The sequence below is a fragment of the Dermacentor andersoni genome, chromosome 10 (assembly GCF_023375885.2).
Source record: "Dermacentor andersoni chromosome 10, qqDerAnde1_hic_scaffold, whole genome shotgun sequence".
Lineage (NCBI taxonomy): Eukaryota > Metazoa > Arthropoda > Arachnida > Ixodida > Ixodidae > Dermacentor > Dermacentor andersoni.
In genome coordinates this window covers 13,044,431-13,059,430 of record NC_092823.1, presented here as the reverse complement: position 1 = coordinate 13,059,430, position 15,000 = coordinate 13,044,431, and the positions used below count along the sequence as shown (strand labels likewise).

Genomic DNA, 15,000 nt, shown 5'->3' with positions numbered 1-15,000 from the left:
GACTGCATACAATTTCAGCAACAACAATCCCGTGGGTTCAGTTGCAGTCCCCGCGTGGCTTAAGCGCCGAGCATTTTTACTCGCTACCTGGCTTAAGCGCCGAGCATTTTTATCGCGCTACCTGGCTTAAGCGCCGAGCATTTTCAGCCTTAAGCGCGGGCGTTCGGCGCTCTCCGTGGCCGCCCCGGCTGACGTGGTTGCGGACTTTGCCGCGCGCCGGCGCCGACAGACTTCCACCGGAATGCATACAATTTCAGCAACAATCCCGTGGCTTCAGTTTTAGTCCCCGCGTGGCTTAAGCGCCGAGCATTTTTTCTCGCTACCTGGCGTAAGCGCCGAGCATTTTCAGGCTTAAGCGCGGGCGTTCGGCGCTCTCCGTGGCCGCCCCGGCTGACGTGGTTGCGGACTTTGCCGCGCGCAGCTTGAGCGGTGAGCATTTTCAGTCGCCATATGTGGCTTAAGCGCGGGCGGGGTGTGGCCGCCCCGGCTGACGTGGTAGCGGACTTGGCGTAATGTTGCCCGTTGTTTCACAGGAAACGGGCACCGCGAATTTCATGCTTTCTTTCCAGCTTGGAACGTTTGGCTTTGTGTGCGGGTGCTGCATTTAAGGAGCTGTGTATAACTTTATAGAGCGTCTCAAGAAAAACAATTTGTTTGAAGCTTCACACGTGAGAGGAGCGGCTTCTGAGTACGAGGCGGTTTTCCTTTTTTTTTTTTTCTGCCGATAATTGTACTCATCTGCCACGTCTCTCACCACGATATGATATTTTTTTGGGGGGTTTCTCCTTTGATCCTCAAGTGAACGGACTGTCCAGTACTGATGCCATTTACAAAAATCCAAAACAGCAGAGGCCCGCACCTGCTCAATCAACGCCAACTCAATTTAAGGAAGGGCTGTTCAAAAGCTGATCGAAACCATCCAGTTTGGGAAAACCTATTTTATGCAGTAGTTTTTATTATTATTTTTTTTTTATTGTGAGAGACGTGAAATCCACACCACGAAATGAACGTCCCTTTGTTACCCTTTTGTTACCGCGGCTTCGAAACCGTGCGTAATACCAATTTAATTGTGTCCTGGTTGGCCGTTTGTCAGCACTTTGTGTTCTTCTAGAAAATCAACTACTAGTTTATAAATTACGTGCGCGAAATTTTCCTCCGTGTGCACCACCAAAATACTTAAAGAAGAGAGAATGCGTCCGGGGCCTTGGGATTTCGAAAATGCCGTGCTCTGAAATTTTCACATCCGCCATTGGAAAGATAATTATTATCCGTCGTAAAAAAGAAAAAAAAAAAGAAAGAAATCACATTTGAAATTATCATTGAAAGTGGCCACGTTTTTCGGGGCATGTCTTGATGAAATAATTTCAGTTCAGTTCAGCATGATTGGATTTCATCTTTTCCAGTATTCTCAGTACTCTCGTTGTAGTACCAATTGCCGGCAGATTTTTTTTTTAGTTGTTTAGAGTTATACATTCCTGAACGATGTTTTTCTTTTCCTCAAAGCTAGCCATAGAACCAGCGCTTTCTATAAAATCATGACAATAAGAATCCAGCATATCGGTTCATCTTCGGCGCGATTAAAGTTCGGGAACTGGCGATTTTTTATTGCCGTGATCAAGAAGGTTAACACCAGATAAGGCGTGATATTTCAGCATACCAGTCACGATATCTAATCGAATCTAAGATTGAAATGGCGTTCTGAATTCTTTCGGTTCCAGATAGAAAGAAACAGAAAAAAAAAAAAAAGAAAGGATGTGATTGATTGCCATTCAAATCTGAAGACCGCGTGGAGAAAGTGTTCCGGTTTACATTCGGCAAATCAAAATGAACGGCTAAAATTAATCCATCGTCTGGTTTCATGCGCGAGATCACGTAAAAGGCAGCCATTCTTCTTAGCATGGTTTCTCTCTTTTGCTCTCTCATTCGCGCACGGAAATTTCTTCGTACGGGAATTTTATGAAGCGAACGCGGCTGCAGACCATTTTCTTTGTTTAGTTCATGTTCGTAGGCGCAAATTACAAACCTAACACTTGGAGCAACATTTCCACTACTCTAGAGGGGCATAAACTGTAGACAGTGCACGCTTTCTCATTTATCCAATCGCTCGCAAACACATTGCATTGCTAGTCTACAGTGGCAATACAAAGTGACGTTTCACCATGCACGTCGAAGTTCATTACCAGTACCGCGCCAGCATCGACCGGCCGGCGAAGCGACGAGCTCAGCAGCGCATGCGCAAGGCCCGACACCACCCCAACCGAGCTTCCCTGCTTATCGGAGAGAGCAAGTGCGCGTGAACACGGGCGCGTCTGAGTATCTGGATTTAAAAAAAAAAGAAAAAGAAAGCGTTTCCGAGATATTGACAAAGACAAGTGGTCGCGGTCGCTCTGAATCTTATCGTATTATAGAAAACGTGGGATGGCGGCGCTTCCTCGAGGGTCAGAAAGTACAATCGTCGAACTAGGTGGCAAGTGGAGTACATCCTTTTTCTTGGAACGGTTTGCAATTGACTGCTTGAATGTGCCGACCACGCGTCGCGGGTCGCGTATAGAGCCAACCGTTGGCAAGCACGCGTCTAGCGTAGCAGCAGAACCGATCGCGGTTGCGATAACCCATCGTTGGCAGCGAAAAAGAAAAACACCCACACGCAGTTTGTAGCAATAACCGTACAAATCAATGTGGTTTTAAATATAGCTTCACTGGTCACCCAAGAAGGGCACCGAAACTTTCTCATGACGCACACCGCTGTAGTCCACAAAGAACAAAGCGCACAAAATAGATATGATACAGCCGCACCGCATTATTTCGTGTTTTCACCATTTCATTACTTTCGTGTGCATGCGCGCTAGGGCCACGCAGGCCAGGAGTAAAAGGCACGAAAAAAAAAAAAAATGGTACGCAATCCTAAGCTTTGACTTGACTGCTGTGGCACTCGCATTTGTGTTCTTTACCTTAGGCGAACGCAATGCGCAAACTGAACTGGAATTTCCAATAATGGAAATTCCTGTTTGGCTCATATTTGCGTTTTTCGCCCGAGCAAGCGCTTCACTGCACTACGCTTTGCCCCTTCAACGTGGCTACACTGCCCGGCAGGCGTGTTCTGCGTAGGGCCGAACCTGCAGGCAAAAAGCATGGGCGCCGCCATCTTGTTGAGAGCGGCGCCAGGGACACAATCGCGCCTAGCTCATTGAGTTTTCCCCCAAAACTGAAAAAAATTTGACTTCATTAAACGAGAAAGATGCCACGAGTGTCCCAACAAAAAGCTTTGAGGATTACCGAAGGGTAACTGAGGGCGACGCAACGGGCTCTGGAAAGAAGGATGATGGGTGTGGCGTCACGGGGGGATCGGAATAGAGCAGATTGGGGTGTGCGAGAACAAACGCTCGTTAATGACACCAAAGTTTAAACCAGGAAAAACAAATGGGCATGCGCAGGGCATGCAATCTGGGGGGAAGATAACCGGTGGCCATTAAGGGTTACAGACTGAATTCCGAGAGGAGGGAAGCGTAGCAGGGGGTGGCAGAAAGGTAGGAGGGCAGATTAGATTAGGGACTACATGGCGACAATCGGCACCTGACCGGGGTACTTGGAGGATCATGGGAGATGCCTTTGCCCTGCAGTGGGCGTAGCCAGGATGATGATGATGATGATGTTCATGATGAAAAGGTAGCAACAGGTCTTCGTAACATACAGGTTAGAAAGATGAGGCACCTTTTAACCCTTGAATATATTTCGCCACATTCGGGCATACGACAAGTTTGTTTTCGAGGCGCTCGGTCCCACTGCTGCGAAAATGTGTACACAAAGGCTGCACAGTAGTTGCCAGAAATCGGGCACTCTATTTTTCTTTCATAGGGAATCTTTCTTCCACTTGGGCAGCGGATTTCGGCGGCAGGGCGAGCTTGCGTGGGCGCGGTGGTTTACGGATCCAAGCGATAGTGAACTCCAAAATCCAGTGTTGGCTTTGAGTGGGATTCATATTGATTGCGAACCCCACGGCTAATCCTACCCCCCATCCCCCCAAGTGGCTCTTTACAGGAGACAATCATTCAGAGACATCGGACAAATAGGAATTCTGGTTCTTTCTTTTGCTTTCATTAATTTTTCTCGAAGCCCATAACTAGAAATTTGCTGGAGCGGCTGTCCCATTTGCGACGCAACAAGTGCGACGCTACACACAGATGGAGTGGCAGTTTAATTACTCTCGTGGTCCGCGAACCGGCATCGTTGCGTGTAGTATAGGAATGGTGCGTGTCAAGTCAGTGCTCGCGTTGAGCTTGTGCTCTTCATTTTGATTGAATGAAGTCTCACCTAAGTGAGCGGGGCCGATCCCGGAGGTAGTGCAATACCGGGCCGACCTGCGGCGGAGGTGAAGCAGGCTTCAAGCACTCCGCCAACTTCCAAAAATAGGTTTAATATCGTGGGTCCATATAGAACCCGTATCAGATATTAAGCTGATAAGAACAGATACTACACTTTGATCTTAGCCAAAAGGCCGAGAAGCGATGTCCTTCACTTCACTTCATTGTACTACTGCCTTGTGGGCGCCCTGCCGACATGGGTAACCTCAGCAACAGCGTGGGCAATATTATAAAATTCAGCCTGTGTACAGACTCAACGCTCCCTATCTCACGGATGAATTCGCAACGCCTCAGTCTTTCGCTGTTAACGAAACGCTGTCGCGTAGAAACGAGACCCGAGTGCAAGCTTGCTTGTAACGCGAAACCAACCAAGGCAACCTCGTAGAAAACGGAACAGGCGAGCGGAAAAAAAACGCGCCAGGGGAATGCTTACTTCCGTCTGAATGCGACCGCTCAAGGTGACCTTCCTTGAGGGCTTCGTTTCAAGCCCGTGTGCAATTGTAATATACTACGCGCATTTCCTTCATTTCTTTTTATTTACCGCAAGGCCCACTGAAAATTTTGATACGGCACAGGCCGGGACGGATCGCAACGTGTCGAATCGACCGGTAGAATTAGGTAGCATGCCCCATGTACGAAGACGAGCAACATAGAAGTGAATGACAAAATAAATATAGAAAACGCTGCACACTCCTTCCAACCGGAAACATAGAGGGGAGAAAGATCGCCATCTGAAACACAGGCATTGTAAAAAAAAGAAAAAAAAAAAGTGCTACCTCATCATCTTTACCATTACCGTGTGTGTGTATGTATATATGCATGTGTGTGTGTTTGTGTATTTATATATATATATATATATATATATATATATATATATATATATATATATATATACGCACACATGCTAGCATAGCTTAAACGCAGCTGGAAAGCTCAGCCTTGCACAAGAACCACCCCCTGTCGCAAACCCCTTTGAAACATTCAAATGCCAAACACGAGTAGAGCGAGGTCGTTCGAACCTGGCGCCAAAACGCATTGGCGCCATCTGTGTACGGAACTAGGAAAACCTGCAGACTTTGCAATACAGAAAGAAAGGTAGATGGCGCGAGCTAACGCTCCATTGCATACTAAGAACGAGAGTTAGTGAATAATGGCAGAAACGTCTTGGGAAGAGAAAAAAAAAAAAAACACGCAAAAGTTGTTGGCTTGTGCAAGCACTCTATGTTACAGCGATTAAAGAGCATAGCATCTTCTACAACAGCAGCTACAAAAAGAAGAAGAACGTGAGAGAGGGAGAGAGACAGGCGTGTTTCTTTGGAATGCAGAGCATGCAGCACATACTATAAAGTGCCAAAGAGACGGGGAAAGCAGATGGCGCGAAGGTGTATGTCCTCAAAGCTTGAAAGCAATTTCTAAATTACATGTACCGAAGTCCACCTACTCTCATCAGGTTGCTCCCGCCTCCAGTTGCGTTTAAAGTGAAATTACAGTCGCCTCAAAGGCAGACAGAGAGAGAGTGAAAATAGGTACACTTGCTTCGCGCAGCTGCAGCCGTTCAAATTTTACAGCAAGAGCACTCCCGAAGCAACAAAGTCCGCTGCCGCCTGGGCGCAATGCGCTCGCTTCAGTAAATTGCCGTGCTGGCCTCGGCAACCAAGAGGTGTAGTGCGGCAGACTGCTGCATTGTAGCACACCGCAAACCGTGCAGACGTAAGCGATCGCCTCGACATCGCTGCGAGCGCTCGAAGAGACAAAGTCCGAAACCACGTGTGCCGGGGCGGTGCGAGCGCGACTCCTTTGACGCAACTTTTGCGTACAAGCCGCCGCACCGCCACGACGGAATCGCTGGCATCCCGCACGCAGCTGCATTGTGTCACGCCGGCAATCGTTGAAACACCACGCAGTCGTCGGCGTCGGCCCCGACATGGTTGCGAGCGCTGGAAGAGACAAAGTCCGAAACCGCGTGTGCCGGGGCGGCGCGAGCGCGACGCCTTTGACGCAACTTTTGCGTACAAGCCGCCGCACGGACACGACGGAGCCGGTGTCACCCTGCAGAGGGCTGCACTATAGCACGCCGGGAACCGGCAAAGAACCGCGCAGACGTCGTCGTTGGCCGCGGCGTTGCCGCGAGCACGCGAAGAGACAAAGTCCGAAAGGACGTCAGCCGGGGCGTCGAGCACGCCGCCCGCACTGTTCGCACGCGTGCTCGGAAATGGCGAAGGGGCCGCGCTAGCGTGCCTTGAATCGGTGAGCGGCGGTACCGCGGCGATCGCCAGAGCTCGAATCCGCCCTGCAAAAGCCAAATATTGGCGCTCGGCTCGGCGCAGTACGCCGCCGCGTCGCACGAGTACGGCCCCATGGAGGTCTGGGCACTTATCGCTGCTACTGTTAGGGGCCGTACGGCCCCGGCCGACATTGTACCGTAGTGCGATTTTCGGCTTGCGCGTGCTCGTGGCGTAGTCCGCGCACCGTTCCGACGTCGACAATCGTGCCCACGACTACGCGAGCGCTGGAAGAGACAAAGTCCGAAACCGCGTGTGCCGGGGCGGCGCGAGCGCGACGCCTTTGACGCAACTTTTGCGTACAAGCCGCCGCACGGACACGACGGAGCCGGTGTCGCCCTGCAGAGGGCTGCACTATAGCACGCCGGGAACCGGCAAAGAACCGCGCAGACGTCGTCGTTGGCCGCGGCGTTGCCGCGAGCACGCGAAGAGACAAAGTCCGAAACGACGTCAGCCGGGGCGTCGAGCACGCCGCCCGCACTGTTCGCACGCGTGCTCGGAAATGGCGAAGGGGCCGCGCTAGCGTGCCTTGAATCGGTGAGCGGCGGTACCGCGGCGATAGCCAGAGCTCGAATCCGCCCTGCAAAAGCCAAATATTGGCGCTCGGCTCGGCGCAGTACGCCGCCGCGTCGCACGAGTACGGCCCCATGGAGGTCTGGGCACTTATCGCTGCTACTGTAAGGGGCCGTACGGCCCCGGCCGACATTGTACCGTAGTGCGATTTTCGTCTTGCGCGTGCTCGTGGCGGTGTCCGCGCACCGTTCCGACGTCGACAATCGTGCCCACGACTACGCGAGCGCTGGAAGAGACAAAGTCCGAAACCGCGTGTGCCGGGGCGGCGCGAGCGCGACGCCTTTGACGCAACTTTTGTGTACAAGCCGCCGCACGGACACGACGGAATCGCTGGCATCCCGCACGCAGCTGCATTGTGTCACGCCGGCAATCGTTGAAACACCACGCAGTCGTCGGCGTCGGCCCCGACATGGTTGCGAGCGCTGGAAGAGACAAAGTCCGAAACCGCGTGTGCCGGGGCGGCGCGAGCGCGACGCCTTTGACGCAACTTTTGCGTACAAGCCGCCGCACGGACACGACGGAGCCGGTGTCGCCCTGCAGAGGGCTGCACTATAGCACGCCGGGAACCGGCAAAGAACCGCGCAGACGTCGTCGTTGGCCGCGGCGTTGCCGCGAGCACGCGAAGAGACAAAGTCCGAAACGACGTCAGCCGGGGCGTCGAGCACGCCGCCCGCACTGTTCGCACGCGTGCTCGGAAATGGCGAAGGGGCCGCGCTAGCGTGCCTTGAATCGGTGAGCGGCGGTACCGCGGCGATCGCCAGAGCTCGAATCCGCCCTGCAAAAGCCAAATATTGGCGCTCGGCTCGGCGCAGTACGCCGCCGCGTCGCACGAGTACGGCCCCATGGAGGTCTGGGCACTTATCGCTGCTACTGTAAGGGGCCGTACGGCCCCGGCCGACATTGTACCGTAGTGCGATTTTCGTCTTGCGCGTGCTCGTGGCGGTGTCCGCGCACCGTTGCGACGTCGACAATCGTGCCCACGACTACGCGAGCGCTGGAAGAGACAAAGTCCGAAACCGCGTGTGCCGGGGCGGCGCGAGCGCGACGCCTTTGACGCAACTTTTGCGTACAAGCCGCCGCACGGCCACGACGGAGCCGGTGTCACCCTGCAGAGGGCTGCACTGTAGCACGCCGGGAACCGGCAAAGAACCGCGCAGACGTCGTCGTTGGCCGCGGCGTTGCCGCGAGCACGCGAAGAGACAAAGTCCGAAACGACGTCAGCCGGGGCGTCGAGCACGCCGCCCGCACTGTTCGCACGCGTGCTCGGAAATGGCGAAGGGGCCGCGCTAGCGTGCCTTGAATCGGTGAGCGGCGGTACCGCGGCGATCGCCAGAGCTCGAATCCGCCCTGCAAAAGCCAAATATTGGCGCTCGGCTCGGCGCAGTACGCCGCCGCGTCGCACGAGTACGGCCCCATGGAGGTCTGGGCACTTATCGCTGCTACTGTAAGGGGCCGTACGGCCCCGGCCGACATTGTACCGTAGTGCGATTTTCGTCTTGCGCGTGCTCGTGGCGGTGTCCGCGCACCGTTGCGACGTCGACAATCGTGCCCACGACTACGCGAGCGCTGGAAGAGACAAAGTCCGAAACCGCGTGTGCCGGGGCGGCGCGAGCGCGACGCCTTTGACGCAACTTTTGCGTACAAGCCGCCGCACGGCCACGACGGAGCCGGTGTCACCCTGCAGAGGGCTGCACTGTAGCACGCCGGGAACCGGCAAAGAACCGCGCAGACGTCGTCGTTGGCCGCGGCGTTGCCGCGAGCACGCGAAGAGACAAAGTCCGAAACGACGTCAGCCGGGGCGTCGAGCACGCCGCCCGCACTGTTCGCACTCGTGCTCGGAAATGGCGAAGGGGCCGTGCTAGCGTGCCTCGAATCGATCGGCCGGGGGCCCCGTAGGGCGACAGACAGGCAATTGTGCAGGAAACCGTACTGGCCATTGGCGAGAAATTGCCGTTCGCGCATTCGGTGGACGCGCTGCGCTTTCACGACTTCGGCATTGTGCTGCCGACGTAAGCTTTCAATCTTGCTCGCGGCGTTACGAGGCGGCACGATTTTCGCCAAACGCTCGTCGAAAGTGGCACGAGTACGGCCCCATGGAGGTCTGGGTACTTATCGCTGCTATTATATGGGGGTCCCAGAGAGCAGTCGCCCCCAAAGCGACCTGGGTGTTTGATATGCGGCGGGCTTCGTGCCCGTCAAGCGTGTCCCCGGTATCGCTCCCGTGGATCCCACAGCTGACGTCTGCAGCCTCATCCGCTTGATGCGTTAGGGGCTGGTTGTCGGACGACGCTTTTTCCACGATATCGAAGTGTGTTCCGCATCGTCCTCGGACGAATCAAATACGAAAGCGCCGAAGGCGCGGGCGTGACCCGTCGCCTAGCGGCTTTGCCGTCTCGGCTACGTTGCAAGTGTCGGTCGGTCCACCAGTGCTGCGGGCTCGAGAGAAACCGCAAGCCGCGATCGAGTCGACACAACCGGTCTATCGAGAATGTTGCGTGCTTCTTGCCGCGTGGCGATACCCGGCCCTGCGGGGAGGGCGCCGTTGCGAGCTCGAACGCCGTCGTCTCGGACTGTGCAAAGTGCTACCCTTTGCGAGAACGAAGCGTGTTGGGGCGCCTGAAGGTGGCCTCGGCATCGCAAAAACGGCGTCCGGCCTGCTTGAAAGGCTGGACGCGCAGTTGAACGATTACCTGGTTGATCCTGCCAGTAATCATATGCTTGTCTCAAAGATTAAGCCATGCATGTCTAAGTACATGCCGAAATAAGGCGAAACCGCGAATGGCTCATTAAATCAGTTATGGTTCCTTAGATCGTTTCTTCCTACTTGGATAACTGTGGCAATTCTAGAGCTAATACATGCAGTGAGCCTGAAGCCCTTTGGGCGACGGGTGCTTTTATTAGACCAAGATCGATCGGGTTTCGGCCCGTATTGTGTGGTGACTCTGGATAACTTTGTGCTGATCGCATGGCCACGAGCCGGCGACGTTTCTTTCAAGTGTCTGCCTTATCAACTTTCGATGGTAGGTTACTTGCTTACCATGGTTGTTACGGGTAACGGAGAATCAGGGTTCGATTCCGGAGAGGGAGCCTGAGAAACGGCTACCACATCCAAGGAAGGCAGCAGGCGCGCAAATTACCCACTCCCGGCACGGGGAGGTAGTGACGAAAAATAACAATACGGGACTCTTTTGAGGCCCCGTAATTGAAATGAGTACACTCTAAATCCTTTAACGAGGATCAATTGGAGGGCAAGTCTGGTGCCAGCAGCCGCGGTAATTCCAGCTCCAATAGCGTATACTAAAGCTGCTGCGGTTAAAAAGCTCGTAGTTGGATCTCAGTTCCAGACGAGTAGTGCATCTACCCGATGCGACGGCTCGGACTGAACATCATGCCGGTCCTTTCTTGGTGCACTTCATTGTGTGCCTCGAGAAGGCCGGTGCTTTTACTTTGAAAAAATTAGAGTGCTCAACGCAGGCGAGTCGCCTGAATAAACTTGCATGGAATAATAGAACAAGACCTCGTTTCTGTTCTGTTGGTTTTTGGAATACGAGGTAATGATTAAGAGGGACAGACGGGGGCATTCGTATTGCGGCGCTAGAGGTGAAATTCTTGGACCGTCGCAAGACGAACTACTGCGAAAGCATTTGCCAAGAATGTTTTCTTTGATCAAGAACGAAAGTCAGAGGTTCGAAGGCGATCAGATACCGCCCTAGTTCTGACCATAAACGATGCCAACCAGCGATCCGCCTGAGTTACTCAAATGACTCGGCGGGCAGCTTCCGGGAAACCAAAGTGTTTGGGTTCCGGGGGAAGTATGGTTGCAAAGCTGAAACTTAAAGGAATTGACGGAAGGGCACCACCAGGAGTGGAGCCTGCGGCTTAATTTGACTCAACACGGGAAAACTTACCCGGCCCGGACACTGGGAGGATTGACAGATTGAGAGCTCTTTCTTGATTCGGTGGATGGTGGTGCATGGCCGTTCTTAGTTGGTGGAGCGATTTGTCTGGTTAATTCCGATAACGAACGAGACTCTAGCCTATTAAATAGGTGCGGGGTTCCCAGCACCTTACAACCTTCTTAGAGGGACAAGCGGCTCCTAGCCGCACGAAACAGAGCAATAACAGGTCTGTGATGCCCTTAGATGTCCGGGGCCGCACGCGCGCTACACTGAAGGAAGCAGCGTGTCTTTATCCCTGTCTGAAAAGACTGGGTAACCCGTGGAACTTCTTTCGTGATTGGGATAGGGGCTTGCAATTGTTCCCCTTGAACGAGGAATTCCCAGTAAGCGCGAGTCATAAGCTCGCGTTGATTACGTCCCTGCCCTTTGTACACACCGCCCGTCGCTACTACCGATTGAATGATTTAGTGAGGTCTTCGGACCGATGTCCGGCGCGGCCTTTCGGTTGCGCCGGTCTGTTGGAAAGATGACCAAACTTGATCATTTAGAGGAAGTAAAAGTCGTAACAAGGTTTCCGTAGGTGAACCTGCGGAAGGATCATTACCGGATTGTGAAGGGTGGCGAGCGCCATTGTTTCTACCCCGTGTGGGTGAAGCAGCTCGCTGCGCCCGACGCTTTCCGCCGCTGGCCCCGCTTGGACGCGGGGACGGCTATACCCGAACATGCCGGGGACTGCCTGAATTTTGAGGGGCGCCCCGTGCCAAATTTGTTGCGCCCAGTGGACGCCGGCTGCAACCTTGGACGGTTGGCTTGGCCGCGCCCGCGGGTAGAAACGGCGTAACGCACACTGGGTGGGCTTTCTGTCCGCTTTGGCGCTCTTGCGCGGAATGGGAGTAAGACGACCCGACCTGCTGCTTTGCCCAGTACGAGGGGAACGGCGAAGCGTGCGGTCGGTCAAGGAACTGACGGTCGAGAGCTAATGCCGCTGCCGCTTAGTACACACACGGAACCGTGGTGCGAGCGCTCTCCCGTCCTCCGCGGCAAACGCTGCCGAGTCTGAAAAGTCTGGCGGCTGCCGGTCGCTTCCTGCGGCGAGTATGGAGTAACGACCCGACTTTGTTGCCGCCCAAGTACTAAAGGAACGGTGTGGCGCTCGGTCGGTCATGGAACTGTCGGTATGAGGGTGCGGCTGCCAAGTACGGAAGGAACCGTGGCCTAAAGTGCTCTCCCGTCCTCCGCGGCAAATGCCACCGAGTCCGAAAGGGCCGGAGGCTGCCGGTCGGCTCCTGCTCGTGACGCGCGAGGTGTCGAGATCGCGGTTTAATGCGACGACGTCTGCAGGCTATTCGCCCGCCGCCGAGGGAAAGGCGGCGTTGCTGCGAAGTACCGAAGGAAACGCGGCTTTGCTACGTCGGAAGCGTTCTGCGGTTAGCGGACTTGTGCGCTTTGGGAAGGCGCCGCACGTCGAAAGAGGAAGTACGGACAGACGAGGGACTGTAGTCCCGGATTCGAACGCACTTGCGGCCAGGCCCTTGCTGGCTTCGTCTTCCGCCTCAAGTAGACTTGTTGTGGCGCCGGCGCAGGGAGCCGTCCCTGGCACTGGCCGAGTGGTTTTGGAGAGCTGCGCGAGTACGCGCGCCGGGCTCTTGTCTTTCGTCTCAAGTAGGCTGTTGGATCAACAGCGGTTATGCTGCGGCGATCTGCCGATGCGAAAGTGTGTGTGTGTTTGAGGCCCTTCTATGAACCTACTGCTGACTGAAGCGAAGCACGTCGATGGGGGTGAAGCCCTGCCCGTGGCCGTGTAGCCGTTAAAGACTCCACAGCGGCTTAGCCCTAATCATGGCTCTGTCGCTCTTTGCAATTTTTAGTGGAGCGATGTGAACGTGCACACGAGACACACGGGTCCGGTGGTTGGATGGCAGGTAAAACCGGCTTCGAGTGCGCGCAAACGGCATAAGCTACCTCGAGGGCAAGCGAGGAAGGCGTGGGCGCAAAACACACGCGCGAGTAGCAGGAGTGGAGTGCCATTAGGCTTTCAGCTGCTGAGACGCGGCCGCCGAAAGAGCGAGACTGGAGGAGCGCACGCCGAAAGGCGCTCTTCGAAACCACACACAGGGAGACGCCACGTGCCTAAAACCCTGGTTGTACTGTACTGAATTGAACAAACTATTTTTCACGACTCTAAGCGGTGGATCACTCGGTTCTCGGGTCGATGAAGAACGCAGCCAGCTGCGAGACTTGGTGTGAATTGCAGGACACACTGAGCACTGATTCTTTGAACGCACATTGCGGCCTTGGGTCTTCCCTTGGCTTCGTCTGTCTGAGGGTCGGATCACATATCAAGAGAGACTTCGGCGCACAGGGAACGTGCGTCCGTCGACTCGTTTTGACCGCGTCGGCATCATGGACAGTACGTTGAGCGCTAAAGCCACGCGCCAGCGGCCTCACGAGAGGGAGACGGTGGCAAACCGTTGTGCCAATTCTTCGAAAAGACGGAAACGAGGCATTACTACTGCAGCGTGACGAGTGCGCGCCTCTAGCAAGACCGCCGCAGGATGGAGTCGGATACCTGCAGGGAAAGAGCGGTCCAAGCACGAGGCGCGAACGTCTGTTGCCATGTAGCGCGCACGTTTGCGAGAGAGTCGGAAGCGCACGCTTGCGTGCACGGAAAACGTGGGAATGAAACGCCGGCCGATTCCCGCGCCGTGCGCAAAGCCAGCGCGATCGCAATTTGCGCTGTTTGCCTTCGAAGTACGTCGAGCTCCAGAGCTGGTCGCTCGTTCACGTCACCGCAGTTGTGTGGGCGCCCTTCCGGGCTTCGTCGCAGGAATGGGAATCGGCAGATTCTTGCGAGGAGCGGGGAGGAGAAGGGTGGCCCCCGAAAGCGGTTCGACGCGACAGCGCAGTCTGCGAGCGAGAAGAGTCACGGCACGGCGGAGAATTGCCGCGAAACGGAAAATGTCTCCTTCGAGAGCGTGGGTGCCCCGTTGGCCGAGCTGAAGCGTTCCGTCGTAGTCCGCCGTCGGTCCAAGTGCTTCGCAGTCTCTGTCCCCTAAAGACTGGGCCACTCCAGTTGGGGCAGGGGCGACGCTACACGAGACGATGCCTCCCGCCAGGTTTTAGTCGCCCCTGCGGTGCCCGCTGAAGCGGCGCGCTGCTAAGGCGATCTTTGCCTCGGTGGTGTTTGGGCTTCAGACACGGTCGCTTACCACGCAACTGCTCGTGCGCCGCACGCGCGCAGGCGGTTCACCGCCTGCCAGCCTCGTCTATAAGTAGCTCCGTGTTGGGCGAAGGACGTGGTAGGGCGTCGCACTCGGTTGGCGCTGGGTTTTCGAACGTGTCGAGTCCTTTTCGGCATACCGCTCGTATGACGCACGCGCGCAGGCGTTGTGCCGCCTGCCAGCCTCGTCCGTAAGGACGTGGCAGGGCGTCGTACTCGGTCGTGCTGGAATGGGCGAAAGCGATGTATCCGTTGTCGACCTCAGATCAGGCGAGACAACCCGCTGAATTTAAGCATATCACTAAGCGGAGGAAAAGAAACCAACAGGGATTCCCCGAGTAGCTGCGAGCGAAACGGGACCGAGCCCAGCACCGAATCCCCCGTCCTTGCAGGCGGTCGGGAAATGTGGTGTATGGGAGGCGACGTTCTCGGGTGTTTGCGACGGTGCAAGTCCCCCTGACAGGGGCTTGTCCCAGAGTGGGTGCCAGGCCCGTCTCCGCCGTTGCGCGCCCGGGATGAAGCCTCCCGTGAGTCGGGTTGCTTGAGAGTGCAGCCCTAAGTGGGTGGTAAACTCCATCTAAGGCTAAATACGACCGAGAGACCGATAGTTCACAAGTACCGTGAGGGAAAGTTGAAAAGAACTTTGAAGAGAGAGTTCAAGAGTA

General features: G+C 55.1%; 4 non-coding genes across 4 annotated transcripts in view; 3 read left to right on the top strand and 1 right to left on the bottom strand.

The window, feature by feature from the left end:
- Window positions 1–4,315: 4,315 nt before the first annotated feature.
- On the bottom strand, window positions 4,316–4,507 carry LOC126547185 (U2 spliceosomal RNA). The gene has a single exon (XR_007602674.1). It is a non-coding gene; the product is annotated as a U2 spliceosomal RNA (small nuclear RNA).
- A 5,396-nt stretch (window positions 4,508–9,903) lies between these two features.
- Window positions 9,904–11,718, top strand: LOC126547229 (small subunit ribosomal RNA). The gene has a single exon (XR_007602677.2). It is a non-coding gene; the product is annotated as a small subunit ribosomal RNA (ribosomal RNA).
- Window positions 11,719–13,292: 1,574 nt separating this feature from the next.
- Window positions 13,293–13,445, top strand: LOC126547125 (5.8S ribosomal RNA). Its single transcript, XR_007602668.1, has one exon. It is a non-coding gene; the product is annotated as a 5.8S ribosomal RNA (ribosomal RNA).
- Window positions 13,446–14,591: 1,146 nt separating this feature from the next.
- The window catches only part of LOC126523094 (large subunit ribosomal RNA), a 3,959-nt gene continuing 3,550 nt past the window's right edge, over window positions 14,592–15,000 (top strand). Inside the window, exon 1 of the ribosomal RNA XR_011890844.1 lies at window positions 14,592–15,000. This exon is cut by the window's right edge and continues 3,550 nt beyond it. This is a non-coding gene — a ribosomal RNA (large subunit ribosomal RNA).